The sequence below is a fragment of the Lygodium microphyllum genome, chromosome 5 (assembly GCF_053477565.2).
Source record: "Lygodium microphyllum isolate KBCC chromosome 5, Lygodium_microphyllum_v1.1.10, whole genome shotgun sequence".
NCBI lineage: Eukaryota > Viridiplantae > Streptophyta > Polypodiopsida > Schizaeales > Lygodiaceae > Lygodium > Lygodium microphyllum.
This window is the reverse complement of record NC_141139.1, coordinates 117,881,412-117,908,415: the sequence shown is the minus strand read 5'-3', so window position 1 is coordinate 117,908,415 and position 27,004 is coordinate 117,881,412. Positions and strand designations below refer to the sequence as shown.

The window sequence follows — 27,004 nt, the reverse complement described above, 5'->3', positions numbered from 1 at the left end:
ACCAATCCGGATGTGGTAGCAAAACTGGTAGGAGGGGTGTAAACATCACCATACTTGTTGCGATAGTACTCCTCAAAGTCCTTTGTCATATTAGTGAAATCTAATGAAGGTGGAGTGTCGTCCTCCTCACCAAGTCCATAATGCCGTCTCAGAGCCTCCAATGATGGAGAAGCCTGATAAGACATCATAGGAGCTGGAGAAGGTGTCTAGGACATTGTGATTCGGTTTCGAATCGTATTGTGTGCCTCACACAAAGACTAGCTCTCCACAGTATCGACAGGATACTCTTTACAAGAGCACCGGCTCTGATACCATGTGAAGGAAACTGCTAGGATTTGCATTGAGAACACACAGTGTACGACCACGACAGAAACACAAAGAGACAGACACAGACACAGAGAGAAAAACTCAAACCCTAAACGCAAAACTCAAAAACTCAAACCCTAAATGCAAAACTCAAAACTCAAACACAAACAAAAGAAGGGAGAGAGAGAACACAACTCTGAAGTGAATGAATGCTATAAATGAATGTAAGAGTGTACAGTGTGCTCAAGGGCAAAGCAATGTCGGAGTGTGACGTCCACCGAAGACGAATCCCAAGTCTATGACCACTAGTCGGAGTGTAGGAGTGCTGAATAGTGAATGGCAGCAGGTTGGTCGCCAAAATGTAGCAGTCTGGAGGCTGGAAACTAATTAACGTAGCAGTGTACCACCGATCGGAGGCTGGAAAATGTGCACAGTCTACTATAAACAACATGCTAAAACAGTGTCTGAGAGTGTCAGGGCCTACAATGCTGAAAACGCAGGCTGATTGACCCTGGAGATGATGGACAGCAAGCTGAAGAGTAGTCTGGGGCAGTCTGGAGTAGTCGCCAGCAACTGAGAGCTATCATCTACAGCAATGGACAAGCTGAAAATAATGTGGCTGCAGTCGATAATGGCTAGACAGCTGATGGAGGCGGGTTGCAGGCTGGAAACTGGGTGCCAACAGCAGCAGAGGGTGTGTGGGTTGGTGTAGCCTGCAAGAATGGGGGTAGCTTGTCTATTTATAGATGTGGAAGGGCGCCCCAAAAATTAGGGTTTCCACTAAACTCTCTCAAACTGCTGCCTGTTTTAGGGTTTCCAATGAACTCTCTTGAACCGCTCCTTGTTTTAGGGTTTTACTCTAAAAGAGCATTTTTAGTGTGTTTTGGGACTGTTTAAGAGGCTAATCAACAAGTAATGCATATTTTAGCTCAACAGCATGTGTATGTTCTATGAATTTGAGTATCAACAACTGCATTACACTCAGCTATTTAATCAATTTCATAGTGCTTCCTCCACAAAGGGGGTTCTTCTTGTTTCCTCTCAAAGGTGGCAACAAGGACACGGCAAGAAAAATCAAAATCTGAATCAAAACCAAACCCAAGCTAGTGAGACCCAAGGGAACTCCCAATTATTCTTGAAACCTGGATGGCAAAATATACAAAAAACAAATATTGCCAATACTCTCAGAAGGCCAGCCATTTGATGACGAGTGTCAATCAAAGGCCAAAGGCATACAACCCAAAAACACTAAGATCCCCACTCCTCAATCAGGTAAACCCTAACAGGGAAGACAAAGAAGTGGTAACCAAAAATCAAGAATAGTGGCGAAGCCAAACCTACACTGCCACCAATCGATCATCACAGTGAATATCATTCTCAATGCCACATTCACGAGTTACCTCTTGACAAGACAACCACAAAGGCCCACTCTACTTGACCGAGCATATCATTCCCGTTTCGATCATGGATAGCGGAGCCACCATCACTTGACCCCTATTCAAGACATTTTTGTCTCCCAAGCTCCTACAGTTGGGAATATCCATTGTGGTAATAACTCCTCAATCAAGATCCATGGTCTAGGTCACCTCAAGTTTGATACTAACAAGGGCCAAGATCTCACTTCATTGGATGATGTATACTATGTCCCTCAGCCTTGGGGTGAACGTATTTTCTATTCAGCAACTTTGCCAATTGGAGCAAACACTATTTTATAGCAACCAGAATCGAGGTCATAGAATCTGAGACTAGTTTAGTGATTGCTCATGATGAAACACAACCTAGTGGCCTCTATGAGATGACTCTGTTTCTTTTTTAACTGACCATCAGAGACTCGGGGTTCGGGTTCCACACTTTAGCCACCACATGGAAGCCTACAAACACTAAGCGCCTTTGGCACTACCACTTAGGATACCTTGGGTATGACTTTCTCTACGAGCTCTCATGCCATCACATGGTTGAGGGCCTTGCACTCCTAAAACTATCTAGGACTGTCTATCTCGATACATGTGGGTGTCTTTCTTAAAGCATAAATCAAATGTATCCACCTACTTCTCTTTAAGGGGTACCGCTTGCACATAACCAAAATGGTCATCAAGTATATTGAGCTACAATATGTATTACATGCTGAATTAGCTTCTTGAACAACCCCAAAAATGCTTAATTAATGAAGACCCTAAAATGAAGAGTGATTCAAGAGAGTTTAAATGGGGAGAGGTTCGAGGTTTGAGGTCCTGAAAGTATAAATAGACAAGCTGCCCTCCATTCAATCTAATCTCATTTTTGCATGTTTCGAGCCCTCTAGCTTCATTGCCCACACCCCGTTTGCGGAGGACATCTCAGCTAGGGCTACTCAACCTTGTCTCCATCCATCCGGGGCCTGTTTCCAGCATCGTGCAGTCCACACCTCCTACAGCTGCTTTCCAGCCCTGACTGCTGCTTCTGTTCATTCATTTGCTATCGCCAAAAGCCATGTGGCATCCACAGCTGCATTTGTACCTGCTGGCTGCTGCCCTGCCCTAGTTGACTGCAGAATTTCTCCAGCTACTGCTGTGTTGACTGTTTCTCACTCCTCCGCGTGTCCAACACCGATCCACCAACACATCATATGCTGCATTTGTTGTCTTTTGACATCTTGGAGGTTGACTTGCTGCAATTTGGGATTCTTCAAGAGTAGGAAACTCTCCAACTCATTATCTCTACCTCAATCCTCGAGACAAGAGAGTTTGGGATACAATTCTCATTCCCTGCACGGTATGTTTGTTGCATGAGCATTGTATATTCAATATTCATTTATTCATTCAAATCTTCACTATGTTCACTGTCTCTAAGTCACCCTAAGCCTAATTGTGTTCTGCTGAGTTTATGCTTTGTCACACAGTTTCATTCATATTTATGCATTAGGGAATTTCTTCACATGGTATCAAAGCAAGGTTCTCTTTGACAAAACCTTGGCCTTTATTCTGAAAGCTCTTTGCAAGAAACAAGAACAATAGGAGGACAAGATGACTTTGAACACATCTTCACCACATCATCATGATGCTCCCAAGCCTAGCACATCAAGACACAAGACAAAGTGGGCTTCACATCTTGCTCGTCCAACTTCCAACATGGCTGGAGAGTCTTTGGACTACCATGGATTCCATAGACCATACAAGATCTAACGAGCCAAATACAATCTCATCCTCATGTATCAAGCTCAACAACAAATTGAACGTAATTTTGAGTTTTCCTTTTTAGATTTGGTGCACCAATCTAATGATTTTGCAAGAAGGATGGAAGCTCCACAAAGGATTGGCCACCCAAACGTGGAAATTGGCATGGAGTACAAACCATCTTTCTCTTTGCCAGCTTCATCTCCATCTCTACCTCTTTCATCTCTTCCATACACATCTCCACCTTCATTCGCTCCTATGTCAAGTATACAAATCAATACTTCTCAATCTTTTGGATTTTCTTCCACTTTTCTACAAGATATTGGTGATGCTTTGGATAAATAAATTCTTTACATCAAGTATTGGTTCATAAGCCTTGAAGAGAATAGGAGTTCTTCTTTCCTTCGGTCTTCTTTGTTTGTGGCACATCTTCCATCTCTTGATCTGGGGTTATAAAGTCACAAATTTTCTGGTTTGTAAGGTAATTCCTTAGTCAAATACTAAATAGAGAAGGAGACTAATGGCTTGTATTTCGTGGACGACTTGTGCGTTCACTTTGCTTGGCAAGAACACTTAGGCAGGCTGCGAGCGGTGGTCTTTGAACATGGTCAATTTGATTTTGTGAATCGTCTTTTTTATTATTGCATTTAATGGACAAAAGAAACCTATTTCATTTTCCACTACTACACAAATGACAATCCATTTGATCTCCCACCCACTATTTCCACTCCACCTTCCTTTCAGCCTCCATTAAGTGCACCTTTCATGTCTTTACACATCACACCGAGGGGTCCTTCACCCTTAGGCAAAGCCTTTAGGGCCTCTTCTTTTCCTTAACTAGGTGGTGTCTCCATGATGGAGGTTTATCCTCCCATACACACACTTTCGGGATTTTCATGGCACTATTTCCACTACACCTTCCTTTCAGCCTCCATTAAGTGCACCTTTCATGTCTTTACACATCACATCGAGGGGTCCTTCACCCTTAGGCAAAGCCTTTAGGGCCCCTTCTTTTCCTTAACTAGGTGATGTCTCCATGATGGAGGTTCATCCTCCCATACACACACTTTTGGGATTTTCATGGCCTAAATATGCCATCCAACCCCATCACCAAAGTGTGGATCAATTGGTACCACAATTCGCCTCTATGGCGTTACCTTGTAAGCCTTTTGGTCATTTTGTTGTGCCCCAACTGACAATTGGATAGGGCTTATGTGTCCCGGTGCCTCCACCTCCACCAGCAATTCATGGAAACATTTATGTTCTAATGCCTCCATATCAATCGGCACCCATTAGATATTTTCAGCCTATTTTTGCCTATCCACCTCCTCTATCTCCTACTTATCCCCCTCCGCTACCTCCTTATTCCACTTATTGGATACCTCATGGTTCTTTCTCCTTATCAATCAAACATGCCTTTAATGACAAGACTCATTTCAATGGGTTGAACTTGACTACTTGGTCAAATCTGATAAGACATGTTCTTGACTCACAAAACCTATAGGATATTGTGCAAGGGTTGGAAGCCTAACCTGATCTTGCACTTGTTGCATATACAAGGCTGTCCACTCATGGAAGGCTAGGAATGTCTCTGCTATTATCAAGTTGATGCAAGGTCTATTACCCGAATTTCATTCAAAACACAAGTATCTGAGGTAGTAAGTGCTTATCAGAGTGGTTACTGATGCTAGGAAGGTGTCAAATTGCCAAACAGAACCTGAGAGGCAATTGCCAGGTGGAGAGCACTGTTGCACGTAGAGAGGTGATATGGCAGCAAAAGCACGTGTCTATTGATGCCAAATGGAGATGATGGTTGTTAGGTGGAGAAAGAGAATCTACAAGAAAAAATACAAGTACAATATGATGCCAAATGGTGATGGTTGCTAAGTGAAGGAAGAGAATATGCAGCCCAAAACACAGCTTAGAAGGTATAGGAGACAGGGCGTCTAGTGCAAGGAGAGATGAAGACCACAAGTTGCAATGTCCTCTAGGTGGGATGTGAGCAGCAATGGAGAGAAAGAGAGTGACAAAACGTTGGAAGGAATGAATGTGGGATAGATAGATGAGTGGAGTCAGTGCCATATATATAGGCATAGATTGTCTAGAGTGTCACCCATTGAAGTCTCTCGAGTGGCACCCCGACTCTCTTGGAAGGTACCTAGAGAGCCTTCTTGGAGTAGTAAATGGAAAGCAAAATAGGAATGGAAGAGGGAAAAATGTACTGAATTTGATAAATCGGCCAACTATAGTGAGTGGTGAGTGCAATCAATAGACAAAATGACATCAACGCGTAGTAGAAGCAAAGGTTTTTTCATAGTCAATACCTTTCTTCTGTTGAAACCCTTGCACCACAAGGAAAGCCTTGTACTTGTCTTAATTCCTATCAGCCTTTAGCTTAGTCCAAAAAATCCACTTCATCTTAATGACTTTCTTGTGGCTCAAATGATTCACTAAGGTTTAAGTCTCATTTTGATTAATACTCTCTAGCTCTTTCTCCATGGCCTCTCACCATTGGGGGTGCTGAAGACCCTCCTGCTAACTATCTAGCTTAAAATATGCTATGTAATTAGCAATGCGAATGATGCTTGTGGTGCGAGTTGGGTAGATACTTTAAGGCCCTCCAAAGTGGAATCCGGTGGAAGGATCCCCGAATCCCACATGCTCTACTAGTACCATCAAGGTAAGGGTTTCGTGGAGGGGACCCACGAGCTGATGTATTTGTGGGTGGGTCAGGAGTGGGTAGTGCAACCGGCTCAAAAGGCACTATCTCCGAGAGAATAATGTGAGAAAAGGGCTCAAAGTCTTGATTTTGTTTACCCTTCCCTTGCTACCTCTTCTAAGAAGAAGCAATGAGAGTCCCCTTTGTTGAGGTTGTACTATGAAATTGATCAAATAGCGGAGTGTAACGTAGTTGACACTCAAATTCATAGAATGTGGGCATAGTGAGCTATGATATCACTTGCTACACAAAATGGATGTATTTCCTCTACATCTTATTAAATCAATGTAACCTAATCGTCTAAGGACTTAGGAGCCCCTGTGGTAGAGAACTTGGCGAGAAGGCGCCGATACTTGGCCAACTTGACTTCCAAGTCATCTTGGTCAGTGATTTTAAAATTTTGGAGCTCATGATCCAAATTGATATGATGGATCCTATTCCAAGCCGCATAGTAGTCAGTCAAGTGTGCCCAATACTTGGATGCTAAGTCAAAATGTTGAATCTTCTTGCTCCATCAAGGGCTGCACTTTCTCATTTGGCAGGCCATCCTATTGATCCTCATCTTCTAAAGTACACATTCATAGCTAATGATTTTCTTCCTTGACTTCAATAGCATACACGTTCAATATCATACTATCGGAGGACAGTGTTTGTAATATACCCCCCCTTAAAAAATTTTAATTTTAATACAACTTTTTTTAACTCCCTCTCTCTCTCTCCGACGTCAGTCAGTACGTCGGAGAGAGAGAGAGAGTGAGAGAGGGAATGAAGTGTTATGAATGTATCATATTTTGGTTGTATTATTTTGAGTTGAGCTCACTTCCTTACATATTGTGTATATTCCACCATAGTTATCTAGTTACCTACCACATTATGTTTAACATGCAAAAGCAGCTTCCTTAATTAATCAATTTAAACACAGGTTCCTTCACGTAACTCAGGCACTAACACAAAAACAAAGTCAAGCAAGTTCTTTTTTTCAAATATCTGATCTTTATTTATCATAGTCTTAGAATACATCAAGTATCATGCCCGAAGGCTATCCCAGCAATCTACAGGATTGCTGCTCCAAGTTCCACCCCCGTAGACTAGTACACGGGCCTCGAGATCCCATCTCGAGTCACGTCGGCCTCTTGTGTGAGATCCGGAGCCAAGGAATTTACAGCCAAAGCCTGCCCTGGCACCCAAGCATCCTCCCGCTCCAAGCAGCACCTACGAAGAGACCTCTCGTAGCGGGTTAGGTCCATATACCCGGCGCGGCTAACAACCCCCTTGGATAGGGCCAGGCAGACGGTCAGAGGTAATTGATCCTGCCTCTCCCTCCAAGCTTTTAATCTGAAACATTAAGTGTTTGGCCTTGAATTAGTTCCTTGAGCAAAGAAGTTCAACAATGTACCTAAGTGTACAATCACAATCATCTCAAAGGTTGTTTGTACGACCAACTGCTTAGGTGTGATTCCTTTTTCCTGGATGCTCCCAACATCCGATCCTGGATCGTTCGTGACTTGGCGAGATCCCAAGGGCCTGGCAAGCTAGGTTGCTTGTTTCCCCTTTATCTTCGGGTTAGGGACTGTACCCTGTCGGTTCTAATTATCCTTACCTTAGGTCTCTTGGTAAAAATAGGTCATGGACAACCCCGTTGTCCTTGGTTGGTCAACTTGCTAGTTATCTCCTAGATCCCTTGAAGTATCTATGTGATCTTTCCTTCGATCCCTAATTGACCAAGGATACTTTTGGTGATGCAAGAATACCTGACGTTAACCCCCTTTTTCAATAGTACTCACATGCACTAATGTTTGCCCCTTTCTAACCCTTTCTTTGAGCTTGTCTAACTACATTGATTAAGACAAGTATTGACTTTACTCAACGATTTCAAGGCCAATGTACAAAGCATGAATTCAAGCATTCTAATGCACATTAATTTCATGTAATCTTGATATTACCTATGCATGCAATAGTTCCTTCGTATGCATCTAGTATGGATACGACAACCATATCACTTGATTTTGCTAATCAATTCGAGAGAAAGACCCTTAAGATATGTCTACCCTTCCATGCACTTATCTTTTCATGATCATGCAATTAAGGTATGAAAGAAACCCATGATAAATACTAGTCACAAGCAATAGTTTTGTACGATACATGCGAAGGTCCTTTCAATGCATGCGACTTAACATGTTGCTTGTTTATGCGAGAATCTTTCCCATGCATGTAGAAGTTTTCCTTGCATGTATCTAATATGACTGTGATACTTTATGCATTTCACTAGTAATCTCAAGAGAAGACCCTAGGATATGCCATTTCCAATTCAATACACGATGGAGCATAATTAATATATTTGGGACACGAAGGTAATACTGAGTTGTTCCATTAGTGTAGCTAACTTCCATGAAATCACCCCGTGTTTGCAAATATTCATGCAACTCATGCGCTAGACTTTTTTTTTAAATTCAAGAGAACCTTCTTAAACAATGCAATGAAACAATTTTTATGTGTCTAATGCAAAAATTCCCTATGAATTTATTTGATACTTATTTCATGAACTTTGCATATACGAGGTTACGTAATCATTTAACATATTGAGTTCATCGACAAGGAGTGCGGGATCATGGACCTGATTCTTGTCAATCGAAACCCCGTTAGCAGCCACTCCTCCGCCTTGGGTAGAAACACCTACAGAGTTGCTTGTTGCGTGCCTCTTGGGTGCCATCTTTCGCAAAACTCTAGTGGCCTTCGTGTGTGGGGATAGCTATTAGATGCACAGGAATTTCCTGCAAATTGTCCAGCAGCTTCCCACCAATCCTCACGGCCTTTGCGCTTGAATCGATGTCGTCACAGATTAAGGAAAAATTAAGCCGGGTCTTGCGGGTGAAACATCTCCTAAAGGAGATGCTTTGGAAGCTTCTTGGAAGCTTCCAAACTCCTTTCTCTTCTTTTCCTCTTCTCCTTCTCTCTCTCTCTCTTCTTTTTCTTCTTCTCTTCCTCTCCTTCTCTCTCTCTCCCTCTTCTTCTTATTCTCTTCTTCTCCTTCTCTCTCTCTCTCTCTCTTTTTTTTCGTAAAAGGTAATTGTATTAATTACAAAAAAAAGGTACAAGTTTACATGATTACAAGATACACGAGGACCCTAAGCCAACATGTGTAAAATCCCAGAACTAAGCCACGAAAAACTTCCACAAGTCATGGCAAAGACCGAGAGGAAATTGCCCTATGCCAAGGAAGCAAGTCCTCCCGAGGGAGCAAGTCCGAGTGCCGAATGAGATCTATCTGCCACTGCAAGAGACCTTTAAGCCGAGCAATGTGTCTCGGTACATTAGAGGCCGAATCAAAAAGAAAGGCATTCCGCATGGTCCAAATGTGCCAGCATCCCCAGTATCTGAAAAAGTGAAATAAGATCTTTCTATGGAACAGTGGCGGCGTGGGGTATTTTGGGCGCACAAAAAACCAATCAAAAGGGGTTAGCGAGGACCCCACCACTGCGCACCAAACTTGTGACAAGAGTGACCAGATATTCTTGGCGAGGGGACAAGAAATAAACCGGTGTAGGGCTGATTCCACAGTAGTGGTACAGAAGAAACAATTGCCGTTCGAGATTCTCCGCTTGGAAATGGCCGAGGCAAGAGGAAGACCACCAATCATCACCCGCCAAAGAAAGACCTTGCATTTGAAAGGTGTCTTATTCAACCATCCCTCCATCACAGTTGCCTTCCACCATGACTGAGATTTCCGCAATCCCCATACAGTATTAGCTTTCACACCCAGCCATTGATGATCTTTAATGAGAAGATGATACAACTGATTAGCAGAGGCCTTTTCGAGGCTCAACCAGCCTGCAAGGTCCCAGTCCTACCGAGGACAATCCACCGCCAGGGTAGGAAAGGGTTGCCTGCCCTGAAACACCGACAAAAGCCGTTCCCATAAATCACGGTATCCAAGCGGGATCGTGAACAGTCTCCTGGCAGTACGAAAGGATGCGAAGACATTACGAGTGGCAAGGGTGGCATCCGCAACAGAAGTCACACCCAAGCGGGCCATGCGATTAAATCTTGGTCTGAGCTCATGTTTATCTTCCCATAAAAGTAATCTCGAGACTGCCAACGATTCCAGTTGAAAGGAGTTAGTATGCAAGCGGTCCCCCACCGGATGCCAATGCGCCTTTTGGAGCACCACTTTCCACGAGCTGACCAAATGCAGTAACAGAGAGGAGGAGGGACTGGAAAATCGAGAGTCTGCATTAAGGACATGCCACGAGGAGCACCGAAGACGTGTATTACCATGCCAAAGCCCGCTGTCCTCAAGAAAATAACGGGCTATAATGGTCCACGGGTGGTAATCCACACACATAGCGCGAAAAAGAGACCAACGAAGAGCCAGCATACGAGTTTCAGCATCCAAAATAGCTCCACCACCCAGGCGTTTGGGGGTACATGTATGTGCCCATGAAATCCACGAAATACCTGCATGCAATGAATCCTTCTTCCATAACATGAAACGAATGGGGCGAGTGAGAGCCTTCAAAGTAGTAGAAGTCCACGGCAGCAATGGCAAAAAATATGTGAGCATTGGCAACATAATTGTCTGAGCCACTTTGAGGCGGACATGGAATGGCCATGCTTGCGACTTCCAATACATAAACTTAGCTGCCAGTTTCTGTGAAATCCACTCCAGTAGTTCCTTTGGCCTAACATCAACCCCCAATGGGTATCCAAGATGCCTGACAATGGAGCCACGGAAAACAACCTGACCCTAACAGCCCAATGACTGTAAATCAAACTCCGTGCAACTGAGAATGGCTGATTTGAATGCATTGATGCGAAGACCAGAAGCATAACCAAAGAGCGTCCAAACATCTAATGCCTTGCAAATGTTGTCCTTGTCCGCACGCAAAATCATAAAGCTATCATCAGCCAGAGATTGGCTAATGAAGTGCTGTCCCAAAGGAAGAGACAATCCGGCCAGCTGCGCAGAAGCCGCCATTGAAGATAACATTGAAAGAACTGGGTGAGTCACCCGGGCAAAGAAGAGAGGACTCAAAGGGCAACCCTGTCTCACCGAGAGTGCAAGGACAAATGGCTCTGTAACCCCACCATTGAGCATAATGCGTGAAGAAGCCACAGCGCTAATGGTGTAGATCAATCAGAACATCTAAATACCAGAACCCATGGCAGACATAAGTTCTGCAATGAAAGACCAGTCTAAATAGTCAAAAGCCTTTTCCAGATCTAATTGAATCAATACCACTTCCTGACTGGAGTGCCTCGCATAGTCAATAGCGCCATTTGCACATTTAAGATATTATGCAAAATGTTGCAGCTCTTAATGAAACCATATTGAAGAGGATGCACAATAGCTAGAAGGTGCTTGTGAAGTCGATTCGCCAACACTTTGGAAAAGATTTTATACATCGAACCCATCAAAGAAATTGGTCTCCAGTGTTGCAACATCGACGGTGAAGGGATCTTTGGAAGCAGTTTGATAAGGCCTTCTTTCCATGAGGAAGGCATGACCCGTGTTTCCCAAACCTGCTGAAACATAGCCGCCAATGGTTCTCTCTCTCTCTTTTTTTTTTTTCGTAAAAGGTAATTGTATTAATTACGAAAAAAATACAAGATTACTTGATTACAAGATACATGACGACAATCTAAGCCATCACGTGAAGAGGTTCTAAGTACAAGAAGTTACAATGTCATGGCAAGGACGCGGAGGAAATTGCCGTATGCCAGGGACGGAAGTCCTCCCTAGAGAGCAAATCAGAATGGTGGAGAAGAGCTAACTGCCAATACAAGAGGCCCTTAAGCCTCACAATATGCCGCTGAACATTATAGGCGGAGTCAAAAAGAAAAGCATTCCGAATGGTCAAGTTATGCCAACAACCCCAATATCGAAGAAAGTGATACATGAGCTTCATATGTGGCTGTGCCGGAGTGGGGTATTTGGGCTGGCCAAAAACCCAATCAAAGGGGCGCAGGGAGATACCAACCACCCCTTGCCACACAGCCGACAAAAATAACCAGACTTTCTTAGCGACGGGGCAAGAAATAAATCGGTGGCGGGCGGATTCCATAGTAGTGGTGCAAAAGAAACAGGTGCCATTGGAGATTGGTCGCTTGGAAAGAGCTGAAGCAAGCAGAAGACCACCAATCATCACTCTCCAAAGAAAGACTTTATATTTAAATGGTGTCTTGTTCAACCAGCCCTCCATCACAGTTGCGCTCCACCATGACCAGGATTTACGCAATCCCCATAAAGCATTCGCTTTAGTAACTAGCCATTGATGACCTTTCATCAGAAGATGATACACTTGGTTAGCAGAAGCTTTGCTCAAATTCAGCCGGCCTTGTAGGTCCCAATCCTGCCAGGGATGATCCGAAGCAAGGGCAGGAAAGGGTTGTCTGCTCTTGAGCACCCTCAAAAGCTGTTCCCATAAAGGCCTATATCCACGAGGGATCCTGAAAAGCCTCCTTGCTGTACAAAACGATATAAGCACATTGCGACTGGCAAGGGTGGCATCCACAACCGAAGACAAGCCCAAACGCGCCATCCGGTTGAATTGTGGTCTAAGCTCATGTTTACCTTCCCACGAAAGTAAACGCAAGACTGCCAGTAATTCCAATTGAAAAGAGTTAGTAGCCAAGCGATCCTCCATAGGATGCCACTGAGCCTTCTGAAGGACGTGTTTCCAGGAACATACCACATGAGTAAGCAGCGATGAAGAAGAAGTGAAGAACCGCGAATCAGCATTAAGAACATGCCACCAAGAACTCCGGATTTGGGTATTGCCATGCAGAAGCCCATGGCCCTCAAGGAAATAACGGGCTATATCGACCCACGGATGATGATCCGAGCACATGGCGCGGAAAAGAGACCAACAGAATGCCTGCATGTGAGTTTGGGCATCTAAAATAGGCTACGATTTCAAGACTCCGACGGAAGCAGCCGACAAATGGCGAAAGAGGGGCGGCGGCAGGTCACGAGCAGGATACGCCATCGCCCTCTCTCTCTCTCTCTCTCTCTCTCTCTCTCTCTCTCTCTCTCTCTCTCTCTCTCTCTCTCTCTCTCTCTCTCTCTCTCTCTCTCTCTCTCTCTCTCTCTCTCTCTCTCTCTCTCTCTCTCTCTCTCTCTCTCTCTCGTAAAAGGTAATTGTATTAATTACGAAAAAGTTTACATGATTACAAGATACACGATGGCTCTACCCCATCGTGTGTACACACTGACTCTTTACAAGAACCAGACGGCCAAGGAGTTACAAAATCATGGCAAAGGCACGGAGGAAATTGCCATATGCTAGGGACGTAAGTCCTCCCAAGAAGATCTATCTGCCAATACAAGAGACCTTTAAGCCTAGCAATATGCCGCTGAACATTATAAGCAGAATCAAAAAGGAAAGCATTCCGAATGGTCCAGTTGTGCCAACAGCCCCAATATCGAAGAAAGTGAAACAAGATCTTCATATGTGGCTATGTCGGTGTGGGATATTTGGGCTGCGCAAAAACCCAATCAAATAGGCGTAGTGAGAAACCAACCACCGCTCGCCAGACGGCTGACAAGAATGACCAGATTTTCTGAGCAAGGGGGCAAGAAATAAAACGATGACGGGCGGATTCCACAGTGGTGGTGCAAAAGAAACAGTTGCCGTTAGAGATTCGGCACTTGGAAAGCGCTGAAGCAAGCGGAAGACCACCAATCATCACCCTCCAAAGAAAGACCTTATATTTGAATGGTGTCTTATTTAACCAGCCCTCCATCACAATTACCCTCCACCATGACCGGGATTTATGCAATCCCCATAGAGTATTAGCTTTAGTAACCAGCCATTGATGATCTTTAATCAGAAGATGATACACCTGGTTAGCTGAAGCCTTTTCTAAATTCAGCCTGCTTGCAAAGTCCCAGTCCTGCCAAGGACGATCCGTAGCAAGGGCAGGAAAGGGTTGTCTGCTTTGAAGCACCATCAAAAGCTGTTCCCATAAATACCTATATCCACGAGGGATCCTGAAAAGCCTCCTGGCTGTACGAAACGACATCAACACATTGCGACTGGCAAGGGTGGCATCCGCGACTGAAGTTAAGCCCAAACGTGCCATGCGGTTGAATTGTGGTCGAAGCTCATGTTTACCGTCCCACGAAATTAACCGCGAGACTACCAATAGTTCCAATTGAAAACAATTAGTGGCTAAGCGATCCTCCGCTGGATGCCACTGAGACTTCCGGAGGACCACTCTCCAAGAACACACCAAATGGGCAAGCAGAGATGAGGAAGAACTGGAGAACCGAGAATCGGCATTAAGAACATGCCACCAAGAACTGCGGATTTGGGTATTACCATGTAGAAGCCTGTGATCCTCAAGAAAATAACGGGCTATGACAATGCAAGGATGATAATCCGAGCACATGGCGCGAAAAAGAGACCAGTGGAGTGCCAGCATATGAGTTTGGGCATCTAAAATAGCCCCTCTACCCATGCGTTTTGGGGTGCACGTATGCGACCAAGAAATCCAGGAAATACCTGCATGCAAGGAATCCTTCTTCCATAACATGAAACGAATAGACTTAGTAAGATCATTCAATGTAGTGGTAGTCCAGGGTAGCAATGGCAAGAAATATGTAAGCATTGGCAACATAATTGTCTGGGCTACTTTGAGGCGAACATGGAAGGGCCAGGCTTGAGACTTCCAATACAAAAACTTAGCCGCCAGTTTCTGTGAAATCCACTGTAGTAGCTGCTTTGGGGGAATATCAACACCCAAAGGGTACCCAAGATGCCTAACAATGGAGCCACGGGGGACAACCATTCCTTGCCAGTCCAGTGACTGCAAATCCGACTCCGTGCAGCTAAGAATGGCCGATTTTAAAGCGTTGATGCGAAGACCAGAATCCTGACCAAAGAGAGCCCAAACATCTAATGCTTTGTGAAGGTTATCTTTGTCCGCACGCAGAATCATAAAACTGTCATCAACCAAGGATTGACCAATGAAGTGTTGTCCAGAGGGAAGCAACAATCCAGCCAACTGAGTAGAAGCTGCCATATGAGATAACATTGAAAGAACCGGATGAGTCGCAAGGGCAAAGAAGAGAGGACTCAAAGGGCACCCCTGTTTGACAGAGCGGGCAAGGACAATTGGATTGGTAATGCCTCCATTCAACATGACTCGCGAAGACGCTGCAGCACTAATAGTGTAGATCAGATGAGACATCCGGGCACCAAAGCCCATAGCAGACATAAGTTCTGCAATGAAAGACCAATCCAAATAATCAAAAGCCTTTTCCACGTCCAATTGAACCAATACGACCTCCTGATTTGAATGCCTTGCATAATCAACCGCCAGTTGCGCATTTAATACATTGTGCAAAATGTTTCTGCCCTTAATGAAACCATATTGGAGAGGGTACACAATGGCGGGAAGATGCTTATAGAGGCGATTCGCCATAACTTTGGAAAAGATTTTATACATAGAACCCATCAAAGAAATTGGGCGCCACTGTTTCAACATGGATGGCGAAGGAACTTTTGAAAGTAGTTTAATAAGACCTTCTTTTCAAGAGGAAGGCATGATCCCCGTTTCCCATACCCGCTAAAAAAAAGCCGTCAAAGGTTTCACGAGCTGGGTGGCAAAAAACTCAAAGAACTCATTGGTGAGACCATCCCAGCCAGGACTTTATCCTTGGGTAAATGTAACAGAACATCCATAACCTCCGACTCACAAATATCTGCCTTCAGAGTAGATTGCATGTCCTAAGGAACCTGATTGCGGACCAAATCATAAAAAACTGAACGAGCATGAGCAATTTGGCCTGAAGGAGGAGAAGTAGAACCAAGAAGGTCGAGGAAATAATTTCTACACATATTCACAATCGTCTGCGGATTAAGAACCATTTGACCTTCTGCATCCTAGAGCCTAGTCATATTCTCTCGAGCAGGAGAGGCATGGAGAGCTCGAAAGAACTTATGGGTCTGACACGCACTATCTTGCAAAGTCTCCGTCAGATGTTGCAATTTGACCTGCTGATAAGATTTCAACTGAAACTCTTTAATAAGATCAGCCAGACGCGTTGCCAGTGACAGCAGAAATGCATCATCTGGAGTGTCCACCAGCAAAGAATGAACCAAAGCCAGCAGTTCCTACGCTGTCTATCGGCACCGCCGACAAAGAGAGGCATGATGGATCCCATATTCCCGAGCAACCCGCTACACATTAGAGAGCAATCGTTCAAATGAAGCAGTGCCCTGAGATGAGAAATCCAATAAGAATCGATCAATCAATTGCTGCATATAGCCCTGAAAGATTGCATGCTTCAAATAAGACGAGTTGAAACGCAAAGGGAGTCTATCCAGAAATTGCTTGAAAGGTGCAATGGGTTGTGCAAGGAGCTCAAGCTGCAGAGGGAAATGATCCGACAAGGCATATTGTTGTAACACTTTCATTTCGAGCATCTCAGGAAGGAAATCATCATCCTGCATGATGTATATGCGGTCTAACCGCGACCATGTTGTGGCATACTCGACAGAATGGAAGGTAAACCCTGTAGAAGAAGGATGCAGCCAAGACCAGAGATCTTGCTTAAGAACGGCAAAAGTCAACTCCTGTCACATACGTCTTTCCGGCGTATCCATTACCAAATGCTCTGATGTGGACTGTGAAGAATCAACACACATATTAAAATCCCCCATCAAAAAACCCCGTTTGCCAGGGGACAAGGAAGTCTGCAAGGTATGCCAAAGCTCCCGGTGAGATAAGGGATCATTCGGAGCATAGAGGCCAAGTAACCATAAGATCTCTCCTTCGAATAAAATTTCAATTACCACAAAGCAGCCATGTACATCATTCTTGATAAGAACTGGCTGATATTTTTCATGTACAATCATAAGCACACCAGAATACTACCTGGCATGTGCCCCTGCATAGAACAAACGAATGCCGTGGCAATCCACAACTTTACCTGCTTCACCGTGACTCTTCTGCTCAACAACACACAAGACATCCCACTGATTCTCATGCAATATTGTCCACATGGCATATTGCTTGTGGCGAGAAAAAATTCCTCGCACATTCCACGTGGCTATCTTCATGTGGATTCAAAAGAAAATCAGGTACGAGGCACAGCTTGCCTCGATGTGACCTTTTCTGCGAGAATGTCTAGGACACCCTCATGCAAGAAATCAGCTAACACGGCAAAAGAGTTCTGACGACCAGATTTGGAAGTAAATGGCATATCCGCTGTCTTGGGGATGGAACGGGGATAACGACGATCCCATGGGGTAATGACGCTACCTCGCGTATCAAAAGCCAGCTTAGCGGGTGGACCCTTTGGACCATCCGAACACACTCTCTTAGCTGGCTGGAGCAGAGGAAACCATAGCAGGAGCAGAGTGCTCTGAAGACATCATTTCTTTCATGTGCATATACGTACGCATGGAATCTGGTGAGGCAGCAGGCACAGTATCCATCATGCCAGCAACAAGCCTGTTGCCTTTTTTCGCGCGTACATTTACCCAGTCGTTGCCACTAGAATCCAAACCCGAGACCTGTTGTTTACCTTTATTCAAAACTTTAGGTGGCTGGGTGGCATCATGCGATGGTGCATCACACACCATATCTTCCATGGGCTGCGCAACATGCTCGGCATCTGAAGTGTGTTGCTTCTCTGGGAATTCAACCATAAAATGCCCCAATTTTCCACATGAAAAGCAATGTCCTGCAAAGTTGCACCATTTCAAATGAAAATGCAAAGGATGCATGTCAGAGCAGTTAATACATAACCAAGCAGGCCTTTTCCGAGCAGTGTCCCATAACATACACAGGCGGTTGCGATTCATGGCCCTTAGGCTTGGGGGGACCAGAACAGTGCCCACAGCGGCCATGGTATCTTTTAGCAGTGGCCAATAAACAGCCGGACAGTTTTCCACTTCAACCCACATAGGGCATTCATGTTGCAGCAGACGCTGAAAATCTGCCATTGGGCGCCATGGCACCGCATGGACCAGACGGCGATCCACGAACAATGGCAGTTTAGACAGGAGAGCAGCAGGGTGCATCTCTGATTTCAACAACACCTCAAAAAAACTCTAGCAAGGTGTTAGCAAACTCTAGCAAGTGCTCCCAATTAACCTCTTAGGAGTCCACAGAATCAAAAGCAACCTAAGCATAGGAACAATCCTGGTGATCCATTGTCCCTGCCGAAGTATGCTTGGTGCGTTTGCCCGCTGGCTGGAGCTCAGGAGCAGGGGGCATCTCCTCTGTACACGGAACCATGTCCTCTGGTTCCTCAGTGTCAAAATCCGGACCAAGAGCTGCCATCGCTTGGTCTATGAAAGCCAGATCAAGGCCAACCATATTGTATCAGTACGTATGTCGGTCAAAGGCCGAGTGAAAAACTCGCGGGAGGCAAAGACACGCAGGCCTCTCTCTCTCTCTCTCCCTCTTTTTTGTACAGAGGCGCTGTCCAAGGGCATACTTTGCAAGCACAACCGATAAAAGCAGAGCTTTACCTGTCAACCTCAGTCCCCGCCTGTCCCAGGAACCCTTATGGCAAGGCACAACCCTAACAGTGCAGGGGCAGGAGGGCGAAACAAAGGCCTGGAAATCGATGGCAGAGCAGGATAGTCTGGGGCGCAGGGCAAGGGTCCGTCGCCAACCGAAACCCTAACTGACAGGGCGAAGGGGTGAGAAGCAGGCGCAGGGGTCGCAACTCATGTGGGTAAGGGACGCAGGCAATGGCCGTCCGAAGGCACAGCGGGGGACTCAACGGCAGTGGACAGGACGTCAGGGGCAGGACACATTGATCAGACAAAAACTACGGGACAGCAGGTGACGACGACGCGGGTCCCCATCGCGTCCTCCAGAACTTCTCTCTCTCTCTCTCTCTCTTTTTCGTAAAAGGTAATTGTATTAATTACGAAAAAAAAATACAAGATTACTGGATTACAAGATACATGACGACAATCCAAGCCATCATGTGAAGACGTTCTAAGTACTACAAGCTACAATGTCATGGCAAGGATGCGGAGGAGATTGCCATATGCCAGGGACGGAAGGCCTCCGTAGAGAGCAAATCAGAACGATGGAGAAGAGATAACTGCCAATACAAGAGGCCCTTAAGCCTCACAATATGCCGCTGAACATTATAGGCGGAGTCAAACAGAAAAGCATTCCGAATGGTCCAGTTATGCCAACAGCCCCAGTATCGAAGAAAGTGATACATGAGCTTCATATGGGGCTGTGCGGGAGTAGGGTATTTGGGCTGGCCAAAAACCCAATGAAAGGGGCGCAGGGTGATACCAACCACCCCTCGCCAAACAGCCGACAAAAATAACCAGACTTTCTTAGCGACGGGGCAAGAAATAAATCGGTGGCGGGCGGATTCCATAGTAGTGGTGCAAAAGAAACAGGTGCCATTGGAGATTCGTCGCTTGGAAAGAGCCAAAGCAAGCGGAAGACCCCCAATCATCACTCGCCAAAGAAAGACTTTATATTTAAAGGGTGTCTTGTTCAACCAGCCCTCCATCATAGTTGCCCTCCACCATGACCGGGATTTACGCAATCCCCATAAAGCATTCGCTTTAGGAACTAGCCATTGATGATCTTTAATTAGAAGATGATACACTTGGTTAGCAGAAGCTTTGCTCAAATTCAGCCGGCCTTGTAGGTCCCAATCCTGCCAGGGACGATCCGAAGCAAGGGAAGGAAAGGGTTGTCTGCTCTGGAACACCCTCAAAAGCTGTTCCCATAAAGGCCTATATCCACGAGGGATCCTGAAAAGCCTCCTAGCTGTACGAAACAATATAAGCACATTGCGACTGGCAAGGGTGGCATCCGCAACCGAAGACAAGCCCAAACGTGCCATCCTGTTGAATTGTGGTCTAAGCTCATGTTTACCTTCCCACGAAAGTAAGCGCGAGACTGCCAGTAATTCCAATTGAAAAGAGTTAGTAGCCAAGCGATCCTCCGTTGGATGCCACTGAGCCTTTTGAAGGACATGTTTCCAGGAACATACCAAATGAGTAAGCAGCGATGAAGAAGAAGTGGAGAACCGCGAATCAGCATTAAGAACATGCCACCAAGAACTCCGGATTTGGGTATTGCCATGCAGAAGCCCATGGGCCTCAAGGAAATAACGGGCTATATCGACCCATGGATGATGATCCGAGCACAGGGCGCGGAAAAGAGACCAACGGAGTGCCTGCATGTGAGTTTGGGCATCTAAAATAGCTCCGTCACCCATGCGTTTGGGGGTGCACGCATGCGACCACGAGATCCAGGAAATATCTGCATGCAATGAGTCCTTCTTCCATAGCATGAAGCGAATAGACTGAGTAAGAGCATTCAGAGTCGTAGTAGTCCAGGGCAACAATAGCAAGAAATAGGTGAGCATTGGCAACATAATTATCTGGGCTACTTTGAGGCGAACATGGAAGGGCCAGGCCTGAGACTTCCAATACATAAACTTAGCCACCATTTTCTGAGAAATCCACTGCAGAAGCTGCTTTGGGGGAACATCAACACCCAAAGGGTATCCAAGATGTCTGACAATGGAGCCACGAGGAACAACCAGACCCTGCCAGTCCAAGGACTGCAAATTCGACTCCGTGCAGCTTAGAATGGCTGATTTGAGCGCATTGATACGAAGGCCTGACGCCTGACCAAAGAGACCCCAAACATCCAATGCTTTTCGAAGGTTATCCTTGTCCGCACGCAAAATCATAAAGGTGTCATCCGCCAGAGATTGGCTAATGAAGTGCTGTCCTGTAGGAAGCAACAGTCCAGCCAACTGAGAGGAGGCGGCCATATGAGATAACATGGAAAGAACTGGATGTGTCGCCAGGGCAAAGAATAGAGGGCTCAAAGGGCACCCCTGTCTAATGGAACGGGCAAGGACAAATGGCTCAGTAACACCTCCGTTCAGCATGACTCGCGAAGACGCCGCAGCACTAATGGTGTAGATTAGACGAGACATCCGAGCACCAAAGCCCATACCAGACATAAGTTCAGCAACGAAAGACCAGTCCAGATAGTCAAAAGCCTTTTCCAGGTCCAGTTGAACCAGGACTACCTCCTGATTAGAATGCCTGGCATAATCAATGGCCAATTGGGCATTCAAAACATTGTGCAGAATATTTCGGCCCTCAAGGAAACCATACTGGAGAGGGTGCACAAGGGCAGGGAGATGCTTATGGAGCCGATTTGCCATTACTTTGGAAAAGATTTTGTACATTGAACCCATCAAAGAAATTGGGCGCCACTGTGTCAACTTAGATGACGAAGAAACTTTTGGAAGTAGTTTAATAAGTCCTTGTTTCCATGAGGGAGGCATGATCCCCGTTTCCCACACCTGCTGGAATAAAGCCTGCAATGGTTTCGCCAGTTGAGTAGCGAAAGCTTCAAAGAACTCATTGGTGAGACCATCCCAACCCGGACTTTTATCTTTAGGCAAGTGTAACAAGACGTCCATAACCTCTGCCTCACCAATGTCTGACTCCATAGTAGCTTGGATGTCCTGCGGAAGCTGTTTGCGGACCAGGTCATAAAAAACCGAACGGGCCTGAGTAATTTGGGCTGAAGGTGGAGAAGCGGAACCGAGAAGGTCACGGAAATAATTCCTACACATATGCACAATAGACTGTGGATCCAGGATAAGGTGGCCTTCTGCATCCTCGAGTCTGGTCATATTCTCGCAAGCAAGAGAGGCATGGAGCGCTCGAAAGAACTTATGGGTCTGACATGCACTATCTTGCAAAGTCTCTATCAGATGTTGCAATTTGGCCTGCTGATACGATTTGAACTGGAATTCTTTAATAAGATCGGCCACCCGCATGGCCAGTGCAAGCAGAAATGCATCATCCGGAGTGTCCACCAGCAGAGAGCGAACCAAAACCAGCAGGTCCTCCGCTGCCTGTCGACGGCACCGACAAAGAGAGGCATGATAGATCCCATACTGCCGAGCAACCCGCTGCACATTAGAGAGCAATCTGTCAAATGACGCAGTGCCCTGAGAGGAAAAGTCCAAGAAGAATCTGTCAAGCAATTGCTGCATATAGCCCTGAAAAATTGCATGCTTCAAGTAGGACGAGTTGAAACGCAAAGGGAGTCTCTCCAGAAATTGCTTGAAAGGTGCAATGGGTTGTGCAAGCAACTCGAACTGCAGAGGGAAATGATCCGACAAGGCATATTGCTGCAACACTTTTATTTCGAGCATCTCAAGAAGAAAATCATCATTTTGCATGATATATATGTGGTCCAACCGCGACTATGTTGTTGCATACTGGGCTGAATGGAAAGTAAACCCGGTAGAAGACGGGTGTAGCCAGGACCAGAGATCTTGCTTAAGAACAGCAAGAGCCAACTCATGCCACATACGACTTTCCGGCGCATCCATGACCGAGTGCTCCGATGTGGACTGGGAAGAATCAACACACATATTGAAATCCCCCATGAAGAAGCCTCGTCTGCCAAGTGACAAGGAAGTCTGCAAAGTCTGCCAAAGCTCCCGGCGAGATAAGGAATCATTCGGAGCATAGAGGCCAAGTAACCATAAGATTTCCCCTTCGAATAAAATTTCAACCACCAAAAAGCGGCCATGAACATCATTTTTAATAAGAACAGGCTGATATTTGGCATGTACAATCATGAGCACACCCGAATAATGCATGGCCTGTGTTCCTGCATAGAACAAACGAAAGCCATGGCAATCCACAACTTTTCCGGCGTCACCGTGACTCTTGTGCTCAACAGCGCACAGGACATCCCACTGATTCTCATACAATGAATTCCACATGGCATGTTGCTTGTGTCGAGAACAAATTCCTCGCACATTCCACGTGGCTATTTTCATGTGTATGCAAAATAAAATCAGGTACGAGGCACAGCTTGCCTCGATTTGACTTTGTCGGCGAGAATGTCCAGGACTCCCTCATCCAAGAAATCCGCCAACACTGCAAAAGAGTTCTGAGGACCAGATTTGGAAGTAGACGGCATATCTGCTTGTTTGGGGTTGAAACGTGGATAACGACGGTCCCATGGGGTAATGACGTTGCCTCTGGTATCAAAAGCCAGCTTTGCAGGTGGACCCTCTAGACGATCCGAATACATTTTCCTGGCGGGCTGAGGACGGGGGGCTGAGGAAACCATAGTAGGAGCAGAGCGCTCGGAAGACAACATTTCCTTCCTGCGTATATATGTACGCATGGAATCTTGTGAGGTAGTAGGCACAGTACTCTCCATGCCGGCAACAATCCTGTTGCCTTTTTTTGCACGTACTTCAACCCAATCAGTGGCACCGGAATCCAGACCCAAAACCTGTTGTTTACCTTTAGCCAGAACTTGGGGCGGGTGGATAGTATCCAGCGACGGAGCATCACACACCATATCTTCCATGGGCGGAGCAACATGGCCCGCATCTGAAATGTGTTGCTGCTCTGGGCATTCTGCCATAAAATGCCCCAACTGTCCACAGGAAAAGCAATGGCCTGCAAAATTGCCCCATTTCAAACGAAAGTGTAACGGATGCATGCCAGAGCAATTGAGGCGTAACCAAGCAAGCCTTTTCCTTGCAGTATCCCATAACATGCACAAGCGGTTGCGATTCACAGCCTTGAGACTGGAAGGGACCAGAACCGTGCCCACAGCGGCCATAGCATCCTTTAATAGGGGCCAATAAACAGCCAGACAATTTTCCACTTCTACCCACACAGGGCATTCACGTTGCAGCAGGCGCTGAAAATCTGCCATCGGGCGCCATGGAACCACATGAACCAACCGACGATCAAAAAACAAAGGCAGTTTAGACAGGAGAGCAGCACGGTGCGTCTCAGTTTTCAAGAGGACCTCAAAAAAACCCCGGGACCCAACAAAAATCTCTTCAACACATTCTCCTTGTAGCAGACTCTGCAGCCATTGGTGAATACAGGAAAGCAGCGGGATTCGATCAATGAAGAAGAGTATCACAGCGCGTTCATAAAACACCGAAAAAGATCGTAGGACAGTTTTTGGGTCAACGGTAGCTTCCAGAACATTGTCAGGTGCAGAGTCAGAAAAGGCTTCCTGATTATGTTGAACATATTCGCCAAGCAGAGTGTTGGCAAATTCCAGCAGATGTTCCCAGTCCACATCTTGAGAGTCCACAGAATCCGAAGCAACCTGCGCATAGGAACGATCCTGAAAAACACCTATCTCTGCCGAGGTATGCTTGGTACGTTTACCCGCAGGCTGGATGTCAGGACCCGGGGGCATCTCTTCAGTGCACGGAACCATATCCTCCGGTTCCTCAGCATCAAAATCTGGGCCAAGTGCTGCCACCGTTTGGTCTATGAAATCCAAATCCAAACCAGCCATCTTGGATGACGAGCTGATCTCGAAGGAGGACTGACGCACCGGGCAGATCACTGTCGGCTAAGGTAGAAATCTGCACCCCTATAAGCTGGGTTCGCACACGGTGGAGAACGACCCTCAGGACATCACACGAACAGATTGCAGGCGTTAAAGGTCCGGGGCGACCACCACGGTGGCTAAATGGCGAGGGCAGCGTCCGACAGGCGAGGGGGGCGACCGACAGGCGAGGGCGGACCTCAGGCGTGGGCAGAAGGCCGGACGCACAAGGCGGACGGGCGTCAACCAGGCACAGAGCCCGCAGTGCACGCGGGCGTTAGCAGGGCTGGAGGCGCAACTGACGGGCTGCCAGATGCAAGCGAGGAGCCTGTGGGTGACGACACGAGGGCGGTGACAGGCGATAGCAGGGAGACAGGGCGGCTGCAGACGGGGTGGCACGTCTCTCTCTTGCTCGCTCTCTCTCTCTCTCGCTGTGCAGATCAGCAAGCACTCAGGTCGAGACGCTGCCTTGCTGACGACTGTGGGGCTTAGGATTGACCGCTGCCGGGCGGCTCTGCAGAAGGGAAGAGAACAAGCAGGCGTACCTGCGGACAGCAGCATAGGCGAAAGCAGACGGGCGTCGGCCGGCGTGGCAACAGGAGTGGTCAGGGAAACGGCGCAAGGGAACCCGTGAAGGACCCAAAATCTCCTCTCTCTCTCTCTCTCTCTCTCTCTCTCTCTCTCTCTCTCTCTCTCTCTCTCTCTCTCTCTCTCTCTCTCTCTCTCTCTCTCTCTCTCTCTCTCTCTCTCTCTCTCTCTCTCTCTCTCTCTCTCTCTCTCTCTCTCTCTCTCTCTCTCTCTCTCTCTCTCTCTCTCTCTCTCTCTCTCTCTCTCTCTCTCTCTCTCTCTCTCTCTCTCTCTCTCCGTAAAAGGTAATTGTATTAATTACAAAAAAAGGTACAAGTTTACATGATTACAAGATACACGAGGGCCCTAGGCCAACATGTGTAAAATCCCAAAATTAAGCCACGAAAAAGTTCCACAAGTCATGGCAAAGACCTAGAGGGAATTGTCCCGTGCCAGGGAAGCAAGTCCTCTCGAGGGAGCAAGTTCGAGTGCCGAATGAGATCTATCTGCCAATGCAAGAGACCTTTAAGCCGAGCAATGTGTCTTGGTACATCAGAGGCCGAATCAAAAAGAAAGGCATTCCGCGTGGTCCAAATGTGCCAGCATCCCCAGTATCTGAAAAAGTGGAATAAGATCTTCATATGCAACTGTGGCGGTGTGGGGTATTTTGGGCGCACAAAAACCCAATCTAAAGGGGTTAGCGAGGACCCCACCACTGCGTGCCAAACTTGTGACAAGAGTGACCAGATATTCTTGGCGAGGGGGCAAGAAATAAACCGGTATCGGGCCGATTCCACAATAGTGGTACAGAAGAAACAATTGCCGTTAGAGATTCTCCGCTTGGAAAGAGCCAAGGCAAGAGGAAAACCGCCAATCATCACTCGCCAAAGAAAGACCTTGCATTTGAAAGGTGTCTTATTCAACCAGCCCTCCATCATAGTTTCCTTCCACCATGACTGAGATTTCCGCAATCCCCATACAGTATTAGCTTTCACACCTAGCCATTGATTATCTTTAATGAGAAGATGATACACCTAATTAGCAGAGGCCTTTTCGAGACTCAACCGGCCTACAAGGTCCCAGTCTTGCCAAGGACGATCCACCAGGGCAAGAAAGGGTTGCCTGCCCCGAAGCACCGACAAAAGCTATTCCCACAAATCACGATATCCACACGGGATCCTGAACAGTCTCCTGGCAGTACGAAAGGATGCAAAGACATTACGAGTGGCAAGAGTGGCATCCGCAACTGAAGTCACACCCAAGCAGACCATGCGATTAAATCTTGGTTTGAGCTCATGTTTGTCTTCCCATGAAAGTAATCTCGAGACTGCCAACAATTCCAGTTGAAAGGAGTTAGTATGCAAGTGGTCCCCCACTGGATGCCAACGCGCCTTTTGGAGCACCACTTTCCAAGAGCTCACCAAATGCAGTAACAGAGAGAAGGAGGGACAGGAAAATCGAGAGTCTGCATTAAGGACATGCCACCAGGAGCACCGAAGACGTGTATTACCATGGCAAAGCCCGCTGTCCTCAAGAAAATAACGGGCTATAATGGTCCACGGGTGGTGATCCACGCACATAGCATGAAAAAGGGGCCAACGAAGAGCCAGTAGATGACCTTCAGCATCCAAAATAGCTCCACCACCCAGGCGTTTGGGGGTACATGTATGTGACCATGAAATCCACGAAATAAGGGCATGCAGTGAATCCTTCTTCCATAACATGAAACGAATGGGGCAAGTGAGAGCCTTCAAAGTGGTAGGAATCCACGGCAGTAAGGGCAAAAAATATGTGAGCATTGGCAGCATAAGTCTGAGCCACTTTGAGGCGGACATGGAATGGCCACGCATGCGACTTCCAATACATAAACTTAGCTGCCAGTTTCTATGAAATCCACTCCAGT

At 46.3% G+C, this 27,004-nt stretch overlaps 1 protein-coding gene across 5 annotated transcripts in view; it reads right to left on the bottom strand.

The window, feature by feature from the left end:
* Window positions 1–27,004, bottom strand: part of LOC148036327 (phosphate transporter PHO1-3-like) — a 257,590-nt gene that overhangs the window by 180,876 nt on the left and 49,710 nt on the right. The window lies entirely within an intron of this gene.